Below are 22874 nucleotides of genomic sequence, written 5' to 3' on the forward strand. Positions count from 1 at the left end.
TCTGAGAAAAGAGTCAACCACATGACTGGTGACAATATTTGTGTAATAACGATGAGATGTTGGCATCTCAGCTTGGGTCCAACACATTAATATTCCATTAGTCAAACTGGAAACCGAATGTGGTTCATCATTGGCCAATTCAAGGATAAAGTCAACATTAGAACTGGTATAAAGTCGTAGTGTCAGTGGTACACCATCTTTCTGCTCACTCAACACCAACGTGTGGAGGGAAGAAGTGAGTGGAGCATCATGTCACCAACTTTGTTTTCTAGACAAACTGGTAAGATCACGTAGGCCAAGATCACATTCTGGAATTAAAATGATCAATCAGTTAGCAGCTCAAAATTTATCGGATGGTTGAAACCACAATAATGTTCAGGTCTGAGGTATTAATGTAACATACTGTTATTGGGGGAATAGTTTGCTGTGATGTACTGCACGAAGAGACGTTTCTAATATTTTGCCCTTACAGGTAAACAATCATGTCCAGACTGCTGATATTGGCCCTGTGTGTGCTGCTCTTATCACCCAGCTGACACCCAGCTCTGGGCCCAGGCCTCGAGGTCTGAATCACAAACATCATGAAGCAGTTCTGCAAAAAAAACACGCATATCTGGAACATTGTCCAATCTGCGTGAAGGAGTTGGACCAGCAGCAAAGGGAGCCATCACAGAAGCCACTCTGAGGTCTACCCGTGGGTATGGCTATGGTGGAGGATATAGGGCCCTTGACAGCCAGAGGTTCTAAAAGTTATTTAAATAAAGTTTCTAATATTTAAATATCATTTGTTGCCAAGTTTTAATGTGGCCCTCTCTGTCCGTATCTGTACTGACCTGTCCACCTTCAAGACTCATTTACTTTATTGTACATTGTATTGATTTCATTGCTTGCTTTATAAAGTAAGCAGAGAGTATAGGATTATTATTATTCCATCATTTGACAAGTCCACATTAGAACAGGTATTAAAGTCTTACTGTCAGTGGTACAGCATCTTTCTGTTCATTCCAACCCCAACGTGCAGCTTCAGCATCACAGGAACATGTACACGTCAGTTCACTGAGGATTGAAGCAAAGCAAAAAAATCCTTCACTGACGGAAGAGTTGTGAAGGCGTGCCAGATTATTTTGACTTAATTTGTTAATTAACATGGGTCTTTGTAATATATTTTCATTGCTGTTCATTAAGGTTTAAATACATCCATTTAAGTAATACATTTCATATGGCTCATATGGTTAGGCTCTCTTAAAAGAGCCAAATATATCATCAGTCATTAGGATGTGAAGGTGGGGCGGAAAAAAAGTCAAACATGTAAGAAAAACTGGTGGCTGGTAAAAATTTGTTATGTAATGATGACACCTGAGCATCTCATTAATATGACATTAACCATGCGCAGAAAAAAAATAATGATATAATACTCCATCATTGGCAAATTCAAGTCTTAAGTCAACATTAGAACAGGTATTAAAGTCTTACTGTCAGTGGTAGAGCATCTTTCTGCTCACTCCAACGCCAACGTGTTGCTTCAGTATCAGCCTGTGGAAGGGATGAACTGAGTGGAGCATCATCTCAACGACTTTGTTTTCTCCACAAATTGGTAAGATCACGTAGGCCAAGATCACATTCTGGAATTACAATGAAACTATTAATCCGTTAGCAGCTCAAAATTTACCAGATGATTGAAACGATAAACTTTTGAGGTATTTTAGGTATTAATGTGGTAATAGTTTTTCAGTGATGTACTACTGCACTGAGAGCTGTTTCTAATATTTTTCCCTTACAGGTAAACAATCATGTCCAGACTGATGATATTGGCCCTGTGTGTGCTGCTCTTATCCACAATGACACCCAGCTCAGAGGCCAGAGATGGTCAAGGCGGTGAAATCTACAGAAGGCGTTCGGTTAGAGGAGGCGGGAGCATTTCTGGAAACAGACTGCCCATTTCAGTGAACGATGGATACAGGGCAGGAAGTGGTGGAGGGGGCACAGCAGGGACAAGGCCAGTCAGGCCAATTCCCCTGACAAACGGGAAAAAAATATATAATTAAAAAAATATAATTTTACTATCTTGGTTGAGAATGTTTTTGGTCTCACTTTACAATAAGATACACAAAAATGTAGTAGTTACTGAAGAACAAATGAATAACTAATGAGTAGTGGTTAGGGTTAGGTCAGTTCCTCATTAACTACAGTAAACCTCGGATATGTCGGATTCAATTGTTCCCACTGGTTTTGTCCGATATAAGCGAAATCAGTTATATGCGTATACCGGAAAATGTCCGTTTTACGCATATATCGGATTTATATCCGGTATATGCGTAAATCAGATTTTATCCGTTATAAAAAGGCACTTCATTGACTATGTTTCCAATGTACCTGGACTGGGCAATGAAAAGAGACGTAAGGTAATGAGAATTTAACTTTATTGGACTCTGAGCATAACAAATTGTTAATTAAGCTAGGCCCTGTTACGCCCGTCAGGCCTACGTTATTTCCAATAGTGAGGTTAAGATCTCATTCACTGCTGTGCTAGTATTATTGACGTCACTCACTTTTATATTTGTCCTAAATCTGGAGCCAGGAGAAAGACAATAGCCAGTGACATCAACAAGATTAGCATAACGTAGGCCTACGTGATCTTAACCTCACTACTGTTTTGGGATTTGGCCTCATGTAGACCTAGGGCCCACCCTTCCTGCCACATTCATTACACAGACGCGCAATGCCATGGGGGAACTTTCTTTGATCCATGTTCACAGCCAAAGCTGAAGATTATAACATCTTTGTATGAATTACAGACATGTACATGAGCATGTACAACGAAATAAAAAAACAATTCTCAAATCTGTAGAAATGCGTTCTTGTTGCTATTAGGGAGGTTTAGAAACCAAACGATAAACATAAACGCAAACGATAATGACGTCACAGGCTATTGACAAGTCGGCAAGTTCCCATACATTTCAATAGCCTGTGACGTCATTATCGTTTGCACTTACGTTTATCGTTTGGTTTCTAAACCTCCCTAATAGCAACAAGAAGGCCTTTCTACAGATTTGAGACTTTTTTTTTTTTTCGTTGTACATGCTCATGTACATGTCTGTAATTCATACAAAGATGTTATAATCTTCAGCTTTGGCTGTGAACATGGATCAAAGATGGATCAAAGGCCACGATGCGGCCATCCGATATACTATGCGAGGGAAATTGGAACGGGACTGGAGATTTTGTCCGAAATAGGCGAAATCCGTTATAAAAAATCAGATATATGCAATGAATTTTTATTGGGAATGCATTACAAAAAAATTGGTTCTTTTTTATCTGTCCGTTGTGAGCGAATTTCCGATATATCCGAGTCCGATATATCCGAGGTTTACTGTACTGTCATTTTGTGTATCTTATTTGAAAGTGTTACCATGTTTCTCAACTATACAATCTTTATAAAATGCTGATCAAAAAGCAAAGTCTTTGTTTTTGTTTTTAATTGTTTTTGTCAGTAAAAGTAAAATATCCACATTGCCATGTTTGCCATGTTTTAATGTGCACCTCTGGTTGAATTTGCCTGGAACTGCTCTTGCACAAACACAGGAGAAAGTGACAATCATGTTTTCAAAATGTAACTTGGCAAAAAAAAAACAGGTGCTGTATTGTAAACTTCTTAGGCTTATTTATTTTGTTTTTGCTTGTGTTTGTCTCCTCCAATTAACCAAGTGGAGCAGTACAGTATATCCACTATGGGATGCCAGACTACAGAAACTGTACACTGTAACTCAGAAACTGTACAAAGAGGAGTGGGTCCTCTTAAGTCAAAAGCTCCCATTTTGTGCACAAGACTATATTTTGTGGAGCAGTGATTAAAGATTGGTGTCTCAGAGGTCCCATGGTAGCGTACTGGACGTGTGTTAGCCAGAATCTAGCCTTGATGCTGGAATTTAGACAGTTTAAAGTAAGCCCTACTGGGAGAGAGCGACCACCAGAAAAAGCAACATAACACACAAGCAATGATGTGCAGTCAGTGATTCTTGGCTGCAGTGCTTCCAGTAGTGTATGTAAAGGTTATATATTTTTTCGTCCAATTTGTTTTCAGCTTCTATGCGTTGCCATTTATACGGCAATGGAATGCAACGCAACACAATGAAATAAGCAAACTGTAATGCAAGCAAACTCACAGGGCGTGACAGTACCCCCACCCTCAAGAACGGATCCCATACGTCCTAAAATCCAAAGTCAAAAGAGGAGTGGATGGTGAGAGGACAGGTGGTGGGTCGCTGTATTTGTATGTACACTGAAACCTTTTTTCACCCATAAGGCCACCTTAGCACTTACACAGCCATGCAAGCTTGGAAGTCATTAAAATGTGAAGGTGGGGTGGGGAAAATGTTAGCAAACATTTGTGAAAGCATCAATCATCCCGGTGGCTGGTGAAATGAGTTATGTAATGATGACACCTTAGCATCTCAGCTTAGTCAAAAATATTAATGCTCAGAACAGAATATTATTAATATGATATTCCATCATTGGCCAGTATTAAGTCAATATTAAGTATTAAGTCAACATTAGAGCAGGTATTAAAGTCTTACTGTCAGTGGTAGAGCATCTTTCTGCTCACTCCAACGCCAACGTGCATCATCTCAACTGCTTTGTTTTCTCCTCCAACTGGTAAGATCACGTAAACCAAGGATCACATTCAGGAATCAGTTAATAATTTTCAGTTGTGAAGTATTAATATAACAATTATTGTTATGGTTACCAGATGATTGAAACGATAAACCTTTGAGAGCTGTTTCTAATATTTTGACCTTACAGGTAAACAATCATGTCCAGACTGCTGATATTGGCCCTGTGTGTGCTGCTCTTATCCACAATGACACCCAGCTCAGAGGTCAGACAAGGTCAAGGAGGAGGTGGTGGAGGCTATGAAAAGGCTTTGGGTGGAGGCCTCCAGAGAAGCTCTGAAAGAAAGCCGCCCCCTATAGGGTACCATGTAGGAGGTGGTGGAGGAAGAAGAGGGAGCAGGCGCAGTCCCAGATAAGGTTTAAAAAAAAACAGTAAACATTAAAACATGATTTTACTCAGGGTTGAGAATCTTTTTTTATTGTTCAAAAATGAACCAAAACAATCTCTTTTTTTACTTCTTTTTGGCCATAAAACTTAAATATTCACATTGGCCAAAATGTAAACATCTGTATTGACCTCCCATATCTGGATGAAATATTTTGGTCTTGCCTTGTCACACAGACCTATGACAGTAGTGATGTAAATTCTGTCTCTTTTTAGACAGCCGCTTCTTTTGGCTCAGCCCGGCTCTTTCAGCTCCCAAGTGTCTTAATGTGTGTCCAAATCATGTGTATTGTGTAAAATGAATTAGGAATGTAAAAAAATGATTGGAATTGATTTATTTAAATCCTTAATTAACAGTTACAAAAGATAAATAATATAAAATGTAATACATAAACAAAGACCCGTCGCAGTAGTAATAGGTCACACTCCCAAGCTTTCCCAAGGACTTCTGGACAGCTGCCGAACCCCACTTGCTAATTTTGTCGATTTAGGATTTGATAATAAATAAATCAACCCTTTGGAGAGCTACTTGAAAAGTGGTTAGGAGCTACTGGTAGCTCATGAGCTACTGGTTGGAGACCCTTGACTTACCATGTATGATCGAGTGGTAACGTAAGTCAATGTTTACTTCATCGTGCAGACGATTTCGTCACAATATCAATAGTGGAAATGTGGCTATTACACGTTTTTTTAAAAAACAGGCGTAGACACAGTTTGCGGTGAAAAAGGCTATTAGCAACTCCGGACATCAGTGAGCTTGTCATTTGCATGCACACAGGGAACTATCTCTTCGCCAAGAGTGACATTTGCAGGCAAATGAATTACTCTGTAAAAGAACTTCCATAAGCATGCAAGGGTGGGAAAGCATGGAGGAACATCTGAGAAAAGAGTCAACCACAGGACTGGTGACAATATTTGTGTAATAACGATGAGATGTTGGCATCTCAGCTTGGGTCCAACACATTAATATTCCATTAGTCAAACTGGAAACCGAATGTGGTTCATCATTGGCCAATTCAAGGATAAAGTCAACATTAGAACTGGTATAAAGTCATAGTGTCAGTGGTACACCATCTTTCTGTTCACTCAACACCAACGTGTGGAGGATAGAAGTGAGTGGAGCATCATCTCAGCAACTTTGTTTTCTACACAAACTGGTAAGATCACGTAGGCCAAGATCACATTCTGGACTTACAATGATGAATCAGTTAGCAGCTCAAAATTTATCGGATGTGTAGGAGCTACAGTAAAGTCTCGTTATATCGATATTCTCGGGAGCCGGAAAAAATACCGATATAATCGGACTATCCATATATCCGATCCTGCGCCGAACTGCATTAAAAGTGGGCAATAATGCACTCGACATTGTTCTATAGTATAGAACAATGTCGAGCAGCTTAAATGAATCTTTGCTTAAGGATTTCAATACCAAAAAAGAACACGGCGAACGGCTGCTTCCAGTCAACTTTATTTTTCACACTTCCACCACCAGAGCGCAGCACACACATCGATTCCCGCACTTCCTGGTTCACAGGTCATGCTCAACCCGCCCCACATAGCTGGCCAAACACATGCCTGTATAGAATCTATACACACAAGAGAAATCACGAACGCCAGCATGTACATATGAAAAACAGTGATTATTGCAAGCGATAAAAAGATATCTGAATACAACACAATTAAATACATGTATTTGTACGCTTGTGTCTTCGTTGGAATAGGTGTGTATGCTATGTCAGTTGGTTCTTCTGTTGCAGGCATGTGTTTGGCCAGCTATGTGGGGCGGGTTGAGCATGACCTGTGAACCAGGAAGTGCGGGAATCGGTGTGTGTGCTGTGCTCTGGTGGTGGAAGTGTGAAAAATAAAGTTGACTGGAAGCAGCCGTTCGCCGTGTTCTTTTTTGGTATTGAAATCCTTAAGCAAAGATTGATTTAAGCTGCTTTTGTATCGATATAAGCAGACCAAATTGGCTGGCGGGAGATGAAAAGGGCATCGTAGTAACCGGATTATCATAATAACCGGGTATCGTACTAACGGAACTAATTATATCATAAAAGACTAGAAATTTGCCGGGAAATGAAAATAGTATCGTAATAAGTAATAATTCGTTATAACCGATATCGATATAACGAGACTTTACTGTATTTATTAGTGTGTTCCTAGGTTTCTGATATCTGTTGATTTATTTTTTGTTGTTGTTGTTTTATTTGGATTACTTGATAATATTTTCTTGTTAGTTATTTATTTATTTGTTTATCTATCATATTTTGTTGGGGTTAATTAGTAGTTAATTTCTGGGTTTATTTGATTGGATAACACCCTGGGCACCTGCAATATATTTAGGTAGGCAGTGCTCACAGGACCAGCATGCACCGGGGTGGGCCTATGGTTTTTGTACCAGCGCACGAGAGGCAACAGGAAAAGGCCCTTGTTCCTTTTTTGTTTGTTTGTTTGCTTGCTCGGTAATAAAAGGAAATAAGAAGAAACTGAACAAGATTGTTTGGACAATGACTCTTTTGCCTGCGTAAAACAAAACCCATGGTGCATCAGTGGCCTTTTGATTATAGTGTAAGTTACGTTTATTTTTATTTTTTTCGAAGGACAAATAGCCACTACAGGATGGTTGAAACAACAATAATGTTCAGTTCTGAGGTATTAATGTAGCATTATCTTACTGTTATTGGGGTAATAGTTTGCCGTGATGCACTGCACTGAGAGCTGTTTCTAATATTTTGCCCTTACAGGTAAACAATCATGTCCAGACTGATGACATTGGCCCTGTGTGTGCTGCTCTTATCCACAATGACACCCAGCTCAGAGGCCAGTCATGGTCAAGGTGGTGAAATCCACAGAAGGGATTCGACTGGAGGAGGCGGAAGCAGATCTACAAGACTCATTTTAAGGAGCGGTGGTGGCAGTGCAGGATATGGTGGAGGGAGTGGAACGGGGGTAGTCAGGCCAATTCCAAGGGCCCCTGACAGACAGAAAAAAAGTAGTTATCAATATTGACTGGCCACCCCCCCATATCTGATAAAAAACTTTGTTGGTGCCTTATCACACATATCCTGACAGCGCTTAGCAGCAGCCAGAGTGCTAAAATGCTGCCGATTACTAAAATGAAATCCGATTTTCAAAAAAGAAAGACAGAAAGGAGAGAAAAGAGAGCATAGAGTGGCTGTAGCCTGCCTTGGTGCTGCTCAGTGAATGACAGCTCAGCAAGAGAGGATACCATTTCTCTTGTAAGACTCTAAGGTGAATTACCTACATGAAACAAGGGAGAGCATAGTTTGCCTCACCGAGGGGAAAAAAAAAGGTTTGATGAAATTATATATCAAACTATACGAGTGACTGGGATAACTGTGGTCTCAACTGTCCACAGTATTGGGGCTTGTATAAATAGGAAATGTACCTTGTTGTACCCCGGTGGCGTTTTGTTCATTTAATGTAAAATAAAATGTTTACCTTTAAATATCATTTGATGCTATGTTTTAATGTGCACGTCTGGTTAAGTTTGTCTGGAACTGCTCTTGCACACACACAGGAGAAAGTGACAATCCCGTTTTCAGACTGTAACTTGGCAAAAAAAAAACTGCATTGTAAGCTTCTTAGCCTTATTTCTTTTGTTTTTGCTTGTGTTTGTCTCCTCCAATTAACCAAGTGGAGCAGTACAGTATATCCAGTTTGGGATGCCAGACTACAGAAACTGTACACTGTAACTCAGAGACTGTACAAAGAGGAGTTGGGCCACTTAAGTCAAACGCTCCTATTGGGTGCACAAGACTATATTTTGTGGGCGGAACCACTCTGATGGAGCAGTGATTATAGATTGGTGTCTCAGAGGTCCCATGGTAGCGTACTTGAAGTGTGTTAGCCAGAATCTAGCCTTGATGCTGGAATTTAGACAGTTTAAAGTAAGCCCTACTGGGAGAGAGCGACCACCAGAAAAAGCAACATAACACACAAGCAATGATAAAATAAGCAAACTCTCATGCAAGCAAACACACAGAGTGTGACAGTACCCCCACCCCCAAAAACGGATCCCAGATGTCCTAAAATCCAAAGTCAAAAGAGGAGTGAGTGATTCTAAGGAGTGATTCTTAGAGGGTGTTTTAGAGGGTCTAAATAGTCTAAATAATATAAAATTATATACATAATAGGAAATATATATATATATATATATATATATATATACGTCTATATAAAATAGAAAAAATAGTCTAGATAGTTTTAAGAGTCTAAATAGGTGTATCTCAATGATAGCATGGTAAGCTAGCTGATATTAACTTGTTTTCTCGCGTTATAATGCACAGAAAAGGGAAAGAAATATGTGTTCATGTTTCATATAAGGATTGTGAATGATGGGCAAAATTCCAAAAAGAGAACAGTTCCCCTTTAAGACGTGAAGGTAGGGTGGAAAAAATACTGCTATGTAACACTTGAGAAAACATTAATCAGCCTGGTGGCTGGTAAAATTAGTTATGTAATGATGACATTTTAGCATCTCAGCTTAGTCAAAACTATTAATTTTACATGACTCATGCTTAGAACAAATCAATATTATTAATATGATATTCCATCATTGGCCAATTCAAGTGTTAAGTCAACATTAGAACAGGTATTAAAGTCTTACTGTCAGTGGTAGAGCATCTTTCTACTCACTCCAACGCCAACGTGTTGCTTCAGTATCAGCCTGTGGAGGGACGAATCATCTCAACGACTTTGTTTTCTTCCAAAACTGGTAAGATCACATAGAACTACAGATTACATTATGGAATTCAAATTAAGCTATTAATCGGTTGGCAGCTCAAAATTTATTGTATGACTGAAACAATAATAATATTCAGTTTTTAGGGATAATGAGCTAATAGTTTTTCAGTGATGTACTACTGCACTGAGAGCTGTTTCTAATATTTTGCCCTTACAGGTAAACAATCATGTCCAGACTGATGATATTGGCCCTGTGTGTGCTGCTCTTATCCACAATGACACCCAGCTCAGAGGCCAGACATGGTCAAGGTGGTGAAATCTCCGGAGTGGTTTTGGCTAGAACCAAAGGAGGCAGTCCTACAAAAAGGCAGCTGCCTAACAAGAGTGAACGTTATGCTGTAGGGGGTCGAAAGAGGAAGGGTGGGTGGCGTTGTGTTCCAAAAATTAAGTAAAAGTTAAAATGTAATTTTACTGTCCTGGTTGAGAATCTTTTTTCTGAATTATAGTTTAAAGCAAGTAACTTTGTTTTTACTTGTTTTTGGCACTAAAAGTTAAATACTACAGATGTCCCGATCCAATCATGTGATGGGAAATCAGGCTCAATCACATGGTTTCAGACTCGATCAGAATTGGACGTTATGTCCCAATATATATATACTAAATGTATATGTATGTACATATATGTATATTTATTCTTATTACTTTTACTCAGACCTCTTCACGCCATACCACATTAAACCTTAGCATCTCAGCTTAGTCAAAAATATTAATGCTCAGAAGAGAATATTATTAATATGATATTCCATCATTGGCCAGTATTAAGTCAATATTAAGTATTAAGTCAACATTAGAGCAGGTATTAAAGTCTTACTGTCAGTGGTAGAGCATCTTTCTGCTCACTCCAACGCCAACGTGCATCATCTCAACTGCTTTGTGTTCTCCTCCAACTGGTAAGATCACGTAGACCAGGGACCACATTCTGAAATTAAAATGAAACTATCAATCAGTTAATAATGTTCAGTTTTGAGGTATTAATATAACAATATATTATTGTTATGGTGCTGTTTCTAATATTTTTCCCTTACAGGTAAACAATCATGTCCAGACTGCTGATATTGGCCCTGTGTGTGCTGCTCTTATCCACAATGACGCCAAGCTCAGAGGCCGTACGTGGTCATGGAGGAGGTGGTGGAGGCAATGAAAAGGCTTTGGGTGGAAGCCCCCAGAGGAGAAGCTTTGTAAAAATGTCGCTCCCTATCGGGAACAGTGGCCATGGTGGAGGAAAAGGGAAGAAGAGGTGGACTCCCTGATGAGGTTTCCAAAAAATAAGTAAACATTAAAACATGATTTAACTCAGGGTTGAGAATCTTTTTTCATTGTTAGAAAATGATCCAAAACAATCTCTTTGTTTTTACTTCTCTTTGGCGGTAAAAGTTAAATATCCACATTGACCAAAACATAAACATCTGTATTGACCTCCCATATCTGGATGAAATATTTTGGTCTTGCCTTGTCACACAGACCTATGACAGTAGTGATGTAAATTCTGTCTCTTTTTAGACAGCCGCTTCTTTTGGCTCGGCCCGGCTCTTTCAGCTCCCAAGTGTCTTAATGTGTGTCCAAATCATGTGTATTGTGTAAAATGAATTAGGACTGTAAAAAAATGATTGGAATTGATTTATTTAAATCCTCAATGAAAAGTTACAAAGGATAAATAATATTATGTAATACAAAAACAAAGACCGTCGCAGTAGTAGTAGGTCACACTCCCAAGCTTTCCCAAGGACTTCTGGACAGCTGCCGAACTCCACTTTCAAATTTTGTCAATTTAGGAATTGATAATAAATAAATCAACCCTTTGGAGAGCTACTTGAAAAGTGATTAGTGTCACGATTGGGCTTCACCCCCTCGTGACAGCTCTTAGTTTTCCCTTTTTCCTGAGTTCCTAGTTGCCTTTATTTTGTATTAACTTCCTATGTTGCTCTGTTCCGTTTTCTGTTGCTTTCATTATCCCCCGCACCTGTTTCCCATTTGTTTTGCCTATTTAGTTCAGGTGCGCGCTCCCTTCTTTGTCGGGTCATTGTCATTTTTGAGTTGGTCATGCTAGTGCGTTGCTCTGCTGCATAGCACCAATAAATACTTTTTTTTACCTGCAATTGGGTCGTCATCTCTGCATTCTGGGGTCGAACCGTAAAACTCCTAAGCCGGAACATGACAGTTAGGAGCTACTGGTAGCTCATGAGCTACTGGTTGGAGACCCCTGACTTTCCATGTATGAACGAGTGGTAATGTAAGTGTTTACTTCATAGTGCAGACAATTTCGGCACAACATCAATAGTGGAAATGTGGCTGTTAAACGTTTTTGCGGGACTATCTGTATTTACAAAACGCGTATAGACACACTGTTTGTGGTGAAAAAGGCTATTAGCACCTCCGGACATCGGTGAGCTTGTCATTTGCATGCAAGCAGGTAACGATTACTTCACCAAGAGTGACTTCCTGACTACAAGAATACCAAAGTCTTTTGCAGGCAAATGAATTACTCTGTAAAAGAACTTCCATAAACATGCAAGGGTGGGAAAGCATGGAGGAACATCTGAGAAAAGAGTCAACCACATGACTGGTGACAATATTTGTGTAATAACGATGAGATGTTGGCATCTCAGCTTGGGTCCAACACATTAATATTCCATTAGTCAAACTGGAAACCGAATGTGGTTCATCATTGGCCAATTCAAGGATAAAGTCAACATTAGAACTGGTATAAAGTCATAGTGTCAGTGGTACACCATCTTTCTGCTCACTCAACACCAACGTGTGAAGGGAAGAAGTGAGTGGAGCATCATCTCAGCAACTTTGTTTTCTACACAAACTGGTAAGATCGCGTAGGCCAAGATCACATTCTGGAATTAAAATGATCAATCAGTTAGCAGCTCAAAATTTAGAGGATGGTTGAAACGACAAAAATGTTCAGTTCTGAGGTATTAATGTAACATTATCTTACTGTTATTGGGGTAATAGTTTGCCGTGATGCACTAGACTGAGAGCTGTTTCTAATATTTTGCCCTTACAGGTAAACAATCATGTCCAGACTGATGATATTGGCCCTGTGTGTGCTGCTCTTATCCACAATGACACCCAGCTCAGAGGCGAGTCGTGGTGAAGGTGCTGAAAGCTACGGAAAGAGTTCGGCTGCAGGAGGCGAAAGCAGTTCTGCAAAAAGACTGCTCAAATTAAGGAGCGATGGCTACAGTGGCCAATATGGTGGGTGGGGGGAAACAGGGACGGTGGCGGACAGGCGAATTTCAAGGGCCCGTGATAGACAGAAAAAGTAAAATATTATTTTACTATTTTGATTGAGAATGTTTTTGGTCTCACTTTACAATAAAATACACAATAATATAGTAGTTACTGAGAAACTAAAGAATAACTAATGACTAAGTCGGTTCGTTCCTCATTAACTACTGTCATTTTGTTATTTAATCTTATTTGAAAGTGTTACCATGTTTCTCACCTATAAATGCTGATCAAAAACAAAGTCTTTGCTTTTGTTTTTAATTGTTTTTGGCAGTAGAGTACAATGCCATGTTGCCATGTTTGCCATGTTTTAATGTGCACCTCTGGTTGAATTTGCCTAGAACTGTTCTTGCACACACACAGGAGAAAGTGACAATCATGTTTTCAAAATGTAACTTGGCAAAAAAAACAGGTGCTGTATTGGAAACTTCTTAGTTCTTATTTATTTTGTTTTTGCTTGTGTTTGTCTCCTCCAATTAACCTCCCATGGGGTGCACAAGACTATATTTTGTGGGCGGAACCCCTTTTGTGGAGCAGTGATTAAAGATTGGTGTCTCAGAGGTCCCATGGTAGCGTACTGGAAGTGTGTTAGCCAGAATCTAGCCTTGATGCTGGAATTTAGACAGTTTAAAGTAAGCCCTACTGGGAGAGAGCGACCACCAGAAAAATCAACATAACACACAAGCAATGATGTGCAGTCAGTGATTCTTCGCAACCCAATGATAAAATAAGCAAACTGTCACCCAAGCAAACACACAGAGTGTGACAGTACCCCCACCCCCAAAAACGGATCCCAGACGTCCTAAAATCCAAAGTCAAAAAAGGAGTGAGTGATTCTTCAGAGTGATTCTTAGAGGGTGTTTTTAGAGGGTCTAAATCAGGGGTCTCAAACATGTGGCCCGCAGGCCAAATGTGGCCCGCAGGACACTAGTTTGAGGCCACCGCCTTGAAAACACACAGAGTGTGACAGTACCCCCACCCCCAAGAACAGATCCCAGACGTCCTAAAATCCAAAGTCAAAAGAGGAATGAGTGTTGGGATTCTAAGAGGGTGTTTTTTAGAGGGTCTAAATCAGGGGTGCTCACACTTTTTCAGCATGCGAGCTACTTTTAAAATGACCGAGTCAAAATGATCTGCCCACTACAAAAATGCAAAACATCTATTTATTTTCAAATGTATTGAGGATTATTTGTACGTACAATGTATGTTGATGTACCTTAAATAACCAAATGAGCCAATATTGCAAAACACACATAATTAACTATTAACATTTTTTGTAATTACCTGAGTTTACTTTGATGACTTGCACTGAATTGAATCAGCCAGGGATGCATAGTCCGGACAGTAGCTGCTGATAGCCAGGTTAGCCAGGCAAACGCACTTCGAAAAAGACATTGTGAAAAAAAAGTCCACCTCCCATTCCGTATGGAAGTGATATGTTTTTGCCTTTTTACTTGGTCCAGCTACTTCACTCATTTTAGTGACCATAAACTTTAGCGAGGGCTTAAAATCTGACGCAATTCGGCGACTATCTTAGCACTTTGCATCGTTGTTTGATTTGATTGGTCACCCGAAGGGCAACATTCAGTTGTCATCTGAATGGCTGCCCTGTATATCAATCAAGTGACGGCATTGATGCTAGGATGATATTTTTTTAATGTCACGCCGCGATCGACCAGTACCACCTCCGCGATCGACCGGTAGATCGCGATCGACTTAATGAGCACCCCTGGTCTAAATAGTCTAAATCAGGGGTTCCCAAACTTACCAACTCAGGGCCCACTTGAAAATCTTAAAAATGTCCGTGACCCACCTTGTTCTATAAACAATACATAGACGAAATGCTGCTTTCTCAGAGCACTTAACTATTAAGATTCAGGATTGAAATGAAAGCAGGGGGATAAAGGAAGCCCAAACTTTTAATCTGGCCTATACACACAAGACAGTATTAATTCTCATACTTTTCATAACTGCATTCAAGACTGAATTATTTCTCAAACAAACTTTTCCTCACAACTGTAATGTCGCCTACATTCAAGACAGAATTAATTTGTAAACCTGTCATCACAAGACAGAAAAAAATGTCAACGTTTTCATTACAATGTGATTTAAGACAGAATAAATTCTCTCTTGGGCAGCTTCCAAGGTTTCAGTCAGCACCTCGGAGCACAACAGGTTGCACGTTGTGTCCTCTGGCCCAACACTTGTAAAACCAAACAATACGTACTCACTGGAAAATTTCTGATGACACCTCTTTCTTGTTTTCAGAGATTCGTTTTGATTAGTGTTTTCTTTTGATGCTTTTTCTGTTTTTCTTTTTAGACCTGTAAGCCACTGCTCCATTTTTCCCGCCACTATACAACCTGCTCCTCCGTTCCAATCATGAACTGTATAAGGTTCCTAAAATATTGTGACAGGTCAATAAAACAGAAAAAAATTGTGTAAATAATATATAATAATATATAACACATATACGTCTATATAAAATAGAAAAAATAGTCTAGATCAGGGGTGTCAAACTCATTTCGCATCGTGGGCCACATACGGCCTAGGGAGATGTCAAGTGGGCCGGACCATTAAAATTATACCATACTCTGCTATAAATAACCAAAATATCATGTCTTTCCTTTTTTTGGTGTAAAGAAGCACAAGAACATTAGAAAATATTGAAATTTAATCAACTATCCTTTTACAAAACATTTCATGAAACACCTCATATTTCCTTAGACAAATGTGCAATTTACTTTTATCATTCACAAATATGCATTGCAACTGATCCCACTGATTGTACAAAGGCACAAAACTTTAATTGGTACTGAAAAATATAGTAATGCACTTTAAGATTAAATGAGACTTTTAAAGAAAGGGATTTTTAAACCACTTACACATACGCATATAAAATCTAAATGTAATCCCTGCGTACACCTTACAAACTAAGGAGAGTGATTTTAAATGTGTAATGAAGAAAGTGTTCGCCTGTCCTGTAAATCTGTAAACTTCATACATGAAACATACATACACATACAATATATACTGAAAATTTATAGAGTTGTATGAACAGTAGAATTCCATCACACAACTTTTGTTTTGAAGCTGCTGACTAACATTAAAGTGCACATTTTTTAAATCACCACAGTAAGGATTCATCTTCACAGAGCTGTATTCTTTCAATGCAAACAGTATCTAAGGCAGCATTTTAAAGGTGTTAGTCTAGTCTGGACTAGAGTCTAGTCTGGTATTTGTTCCTGAAACTTTTGGCCTGTACAAGTGCATCAACACCAGGTGTTGATGCACTCGTCAGGCTAATATTGGCAAAAGCTTGTCGCTTCTCGGGACATACAAGTTCAGCCGCCTTCATCATGCATCGTTTAACAAAGTCACCGTCGGAATACGGCTTCGATGCTAATGCTATTTCGCTAGCAATTAGGTAGCTGGTTTTTACCGCTGCTTCACTGACTTCTCGGCTCTTGATGAAAGTTGACTGCTGTTTCCTCAGACCCGCCAGCAATTTGTTAATCTTATCTCTTCTCAGTTGTCCTTGCAAGCCGTCATATTTTTCGCTGTGATGAGTCTCGTAGTGGCGTCGAATATTATATTCCTTCAATACCGAAACTTGTTGCAAACACACCAAGCACAAAGGTTTTCCGTGCATCTCTGTAAATAAATAGGACGTGGTCCATTTTTCTTTGAAAGTTCTACACTCCTTATCTACTTTTCTCCGTTTGGATAACGACATTTTGGCTAATGAGGGTGTAGCGGAGAGGTAGAGACCAAGGTATTAACAACGTCGTAACAAGCAGCAGATGGCGCATTGATACCGTCTGCTGTTCTCAGTGATGCGGCTTGTCTTCTACTCTGATGGAAAGAGTGCGCCCCTTAGCGGATAATCCATGAATTGCAGCAAATTAAAAATATTAATTCCATGTCTTTTATGCATTTTTTCCACTTTCAAATTATCCTGCGGGCCTGATCGAACCTCCTTGGGGGGCGGTTCCGGCCCGCGGGCCGTATGTTTGACACCCCTGGTCTAGATAGTTTTAAGAGTCTAAATAGGTGTATCCCAATGATAGCATGGTAAGCTAGCTGATATTAACTTGTTTTCTCGCGTTATAATGCACAGAAAAGGGAAAGAAATATGTGTTCATGTTTCATATAAGGATTGTGAATGATGGGCAAAATTCCAAAAAGAGTGCAGTTCCCCTTTAAGACGTGAAGGTAGGGTGGCAAAAATACTGCTATGTAACACTTGAGAAAACATTAATCAGCCTGGTGGCTGGTAAAATTAGTTATGTAATGATGACATTTTAGTATCTCAGCTTAGTCAAAAATATTAATATTACATGAATCATGCTTAGAACAAATCAATATTATTAATATGATATTCCATCATTGGCCAATTCAAGTGTTAAGTCAACATTAGAACAGGTATTAAAGTCTTACTGTCAGTGGTAGAGCATCTTTCTACTCACTCCAACGCCAACGTGTTGCTTCAGTATCAGCTTGTGGAGGGACGAACTGAGTGGAGCATCATCATCTTTGTTTTCTTCCAAAACTGGTACGATCACATAGACCAAAGATTACATTCTGGAATTCAAATTAAGCTATTAATCGGTTGGCAGCTCAAAATTTATTGTATGACTGAAACAATAATAATATTCAGTTTTTAGGGATTAATGAGCTAATAGTTTTTCAGTGATGTACTACTGCACTGAGAGCTGTTTCTAATATTTTTCCCTTACAGGTAAACAATCATGTCCAGACTGCTGACATTGGCCCTGTGTGTGCTGCTCTTATGCACAATGACACCCAGCTCAGAGGCCAAACATGGTCAAGGTGGTGAAAGCTACAGAGTGGCTTCAGCTCGAACCAGAAAAGACAGTTCTCCAAAAAGGCAGCCCCCTAACAGGAGCCCTGGGTACAGTGGACGTTATGTTGTCGGGGGTGGAGACGGGGGTGGGGGGATGGGGATTCCAAAAATTTAAGTAAATTTAATTTAAGTAAAATTAAAAATGCAATTTTACTGTCCTGGTTGAGAATCTTTTTCCCCCCCAAAAAACTCAATCAAAAACTTTGTTTTTACTCGTTTTTTGCAATAAAAGTTAAATATTAGGGATGTCCTGATCCGATCATGTGATGGGAAATCGGTCTCGATCACGTGGTTTCAGACTCGTTATATCCCAATATATATATATATATGTGTGTGTGTGTGTATTTATTTTTATTACTTTTTATCAGCTCTATAGTTATGCAGTGGTAAAGAGTGAGACCTCTTCACTCGCACAGAAATAGTAACATGTATGGCATGACATGCTCTTTGCTGCAGTGACACTATTGGTTGAATGCCATCAAACGAAGCAGAACACGGAAAGCAGCTTGAAGCTGGACGCACAACTATGTCTGCGGTGTGGAGGTATATTAAAGGTATATTAAAGTGCAACTTTGCAATTGCAAAGTGGGAAATATGCAAAATTAGGATTTCAAGAGGTGGGGATGAAGAGCTTGGTTTCAGCATGAGGTCTGAAACAGATGGCCAAACATTCTGCTTCAGGAATTTTTGGGTAGACAGCAGGATTGATGGTGCCATTTAGCACAGAAGTCTTCCAGGTCCTGAAGCAGCAAAACAGCCTCAGACCATCACACTACCACCACCATATTTTACTGTTGGTATGATGTGTTCACCAGACATACATAGACCTTCCAAAAATGTATACTTTTGTCTCGTCAGACCACAGAATATTTTTCCAAAGCTCTTGGGGATCATCAAGCTGTCTTCTGGCAAAAACCCGGCCTGGAGGCCGTTTTTGCCCAGTATTTTGCTTATGGTGGAGTCATGAACACCGACCTTAAAGGGGACCTATTATACTCATTTACTGCCTTTTGTATTGAGTTGTGGACTCCTATAGAGCAGCCACACACATTAACCCGCACAGAAAGCTTTCTAGATCTTCCAGAATCAGCACCTATTCCACCTGTATTTCATTGGATTTCCAAAACGGTCTCTTTTAATTTATTCCACCCACGGCCCACCTGGCCTTGACCTCACAACCAAAATGCCATCAGTTCAGAAGACTCGCTGGGGGGGGGGGGTCCAAATCGTGTAAAAATCACCACTTGGGCGGTGTTGTGTAAAAGTTCCGGCACTGATGGAGAGAAGAAACAAACTGCTCAACGACAGATCTGTCTTTTATGGGTATTTAGTTTGAAGAAGGGAAGACAGTTGAAACAGACAGTTGAGTGTGGCAAGTGTTATCCTCCCTCCCCCAAGGACAGGACAGAAGCATAGTATACAAGCATTATCAGGACTTTATCAGGAGCAGTGACGTAATCAGAAACTGCTGATATGGAAACGCCATTGGAAAAACTTGTTTTGGAGACAGGGGGGCTCAAGCGACCAGCAAATAGTCACAACATAACATAGACTGTTCTGCTAGGAAATCAGTCACATTTGCAGAAATCAATTGACCTCATGATAAAATATAAGATATCCATCACAAGGGGCATATTACAGGGGCACACCTGAACACTGTAGCATTGGAGAAAGGAACTACCATTTGTCTTGTTGCAAGACTCAAAGGTAAATAATAATAAGAAGAATAAAATATCTGGGCTTCAGTAAATAGGGAATGCACTTTGCTGTACCCTGGAGGAGTTTGTTAATTTAATGTTTACTTTATACGATGTTAAGTCCAATAAGGTTTGTAATGTTTAAATATAATTTGTAGCAATGGTTTAATGTGCCCCCCTGGTTAAGTTTGTCGAGAACTGCTCCTGCACACAAACACAAACTATGATGTGGCAAAAAAAATGTGCACAGTACTGTAAATGTCTAAAATGACATCTTAGCCTTATTTCTTTTGTGCTTGCTTGTCTTTGTCTCCTCCAGTTCATCAGGTGGGACAGCATATCCAGTTTGGGATGCTGTACACTGTAACTGGTAGACTGTACAAAAAGGCTTGTGCAGTAGTCCAACACTCCTATTGGGTGTAAGATTTGAGTTAGACTACATCTTGTAGTCAGAACTGCTTTGGTGCAGCAGTGACGAATGTTTGGTGTCTCACAGGTCCCATAGTAGCGTGTTGGAAGCGTGTTGATGCCAAAATTTTTATTATTCATGCATTCATTCATTTTCTACTGCTTATCCTCACGAGGGTCGCGGGGGTGCTGGAGCCTATCCCAGCTGTCTTCAGGTGAGAGGCGGGGTACACCCTGGACTGGTCGCCAGACAATCACAGGGCAAATATAGACAAACAACCATTCACACTCACATTCATACCTATGGACAATTAACAATTAACCTTGGATGTTTTTGGAATGTGGGAGGAAACCGGAGTACCCGGAGAAAACCCACGCATGCACGGGGAGAATATGCAAACTCCACACAGAGAAGGCCGAGAGTGGAATTGAACTCGGGTTTTCTACCTGTGAGGCCTGCGTGCTAACCACTTGGTCGCCGTGAAATTTGTATTAATCCAACTTAAATCATAGTAGTTTTTATTCCATTAAATTCCATCCACCCGTTTCTATGCCGGTTATCCTCATTTGTGCCAAGGGGGTATGCTGGAGCCTATACCAGCTGACTTCGAGCGAGAGGTGGGGTACACCCTGGACTGGTCGCCATTTGCAGGGCACATATAGACAAACAACCACTCACATTCACATCTTCCATTTAAATCTATGAATTTATTCTCAACAGTCAATTATCTCCTTTTTATTTTCCTGGCTGCTGTGCTTCCAGTAGTGTATGAATAGGTTAGATTTGCCATATCAATATAAAAATATCCTATAATATTTGAAACACATCCATTGGAGTGCTTTCCCAAACCTTTTTTTCACCCATGAAGATACACATAAACCTGGTGGACGGTAAAATGCGTCTGTGCAATGATACCATTTTTGCATCTCAGCTTAGTCAAACTCATTAATATTGTATATGTGAGTCATGCTTACACCAAATAAATATTTGTGTAATATTCTACCATTGGTGTACAGTACCGTCAGGTGGCCAATTCAAGTGTTAAGTCAACATTAGAACAGGTATTAAAGTCTTACTGTCAGTGGTATGTATATCATCTTTCTGCTCACTCAGCTTCAGGATCAGCCTGTGGAAGGAAGAATTCATCTCAACGACTTTGTTGTCCTCCAAATCTGGTAAGATATCTCACACACACACACACACACACAATGGGGAAATAAGTATTTGATCCATTACAAAATAGAATATGCCAAATAGGATATGAGTAGTTTCAACACACTTCCTCATGCTATTGGATGAGAGTGTCCAAACGTTTAGTATATACTGTACACACATACTGTGTACACTGTATGTTTACTCATACACGGTCATTCAAGTGTTGTTTTGGAAGATCTTTTTTGTGCAGTGTGTTCAGCACAGCCTCCATTATTATTAATGAAAGGAGGCGCTGACTTAGAAGGCTGAAATGTTCAACTTTTTGAAAAGCAATCCGCCCCTGAAATTACAGTGACTACATTTATTTAAAATTTGTGAGTGCCTTAAGAGGGCGGTACTGTGTTCCATTGTACATTTTCAAGTGGATATGGTGCAGTAAAAATGCTATTAAAAGCTTTGAGCATTCGTTAAAGAGAGTCACAGACTTTTTCCTTGTGTTGTTCCAGGTAAACAATCATGTCCAGACTGCTGGCAGTGGTCCTGTGTGTGCTGCTTTTAGCCGCAATGACACCCACCCCTGAAGCCCAAGTTGTGGCCAAAGGTCCACTTGGAGAGCCTTCCCAGCTCACTAATCATGCCAGCCATCAGGGCAGCTTTTTGGAATGTGAGGATGATGGCCTGTTTAATCGACTAATAGGCTCTTAATATATTCGTCATAACTAATATAATGATGAGGATGTGGAAAAATTCCAAAGTTCCAAATAAAATCTAGCAGAGTACTCCAACAGAAGACATTTTTTTACACTTTAAAGTGCTCATGACACCAAAAAAAATGAAATGTGATAGATGAGAGCTTGAATGTTTACATTCATTCATTCATTTTCTACCGCCTATTCTCACAAGGGGGGGGGGGGGTGCGGGGGTGCTGGAGCCTATCCCAGCTGTCTTCGAGCGAGAGGCGGGGTGCACCCTGTGGACTGGTCGCCAGCCAATCACAGGGCACATATAGACAAGCAACCATTCACACTCACATTCATACTCATGGACAATTTGGAGTCGCCAATTAACCTAGCATGTTTTTGGAATGTGGGAGGAAACCGGAGTACCCGGAGAAAACCCATGCACCATACAGGGAGAACATGCAAAGTCCACACATAAATGGCCGAGGGTGGAATCGAACTCTGGTCTCCTAGCTGTGAGGCCTGCACGCCAACCACTTGATCCGCCATGAAGCCCCGAATGTTGAAATATTTACCCTCTTATACATTTTTGTATAATTATAATTATTATAATAATTATTATTATTAGAATTATTTTATACAAAATTATAATTTTGTATAAAAACAATCCTGTCAGAGATCGAAGAAGAAGGTGCTTGTAGCGTTACTTTGAGAATCCTACCTCTCTGCAGTGTATTTCAAATCATAGCATGGTATAGCACATAAAATAAGGAATATAATACATCAGACAACCATAGATCCTTTAGAAAAGGTCTCAATAATTCCTTAACTTTCCACTGTGTTCCTGTTCATGATATACATTATCTCAAATGAAATCAAAGTATCAATATTTTGGTTTGAGTATTGATTTTAGAGCCTAAAGATCTGGTATCAGAGGTACCAATATTTTTTTTGAAATATACGTATGATCACTGTTCAGAAAATGCGTGTTTGTTTTGAAAATATTT

The 22874-nt window shown here is 39.7% G+C and overlaps 2 long non-coding RNA genes across 2 annotated transcripts; one reads left to right on the forward strand and one right to left on the reverse strand.

Annotated features, from left to right (window-relative positions):
* Positions 1 to 748: 748 nt before the first annotated feature.
* On the reverse strand, positions 749 to 21291 carry LOC131128371 (uncharacterized). Its single transcript, XR_013627185.1, has 5 exons — positions 21109 to 21291; positions 10634 to 10741; positions 9686 to 9790; positions 1474 to 1533; positions 749 to 1056 (listed from the first exon to the last, which is right to left on the reverse strand). It is a non-coding gene; the product is annotated as an uncharacterized LOC131128371 (long non-coding RNA).
* Positions 9715 to 11911, forward strand: LOC144898274 (uncharacterized). Its single transcript, XR_013627183.1, has 3 exons — positions 9715 to 9793; positions 9980 to 10182; positions 10850 to 11911. It is a non-coding gene; the product is annotated as an uncharacterized LOC144898274 (long non-coding RNA).
* Positions 21292 to 22874: the final 1583 nt, after the last annotated feature.

The sequence above is a fragment of the Doryrhamphus excisus genome, linkage group LG3 (genome assembly GCF_037039965.1).
Source record: "Doryrhamphus excisus strain RoL-2023G ecotype Guam linkage group LG3, RoL_Dexc_Guam_v1.1, whole genome shotgun sequence".
Classification (NCBI taxonomy): domain Eukaryota; kingdom Metazoa; phylum Chordata; class Actinopteri; order Syngnathiformes; family Syngnathidae; genus Doryrhamphus; species Doryrhamphus excisus.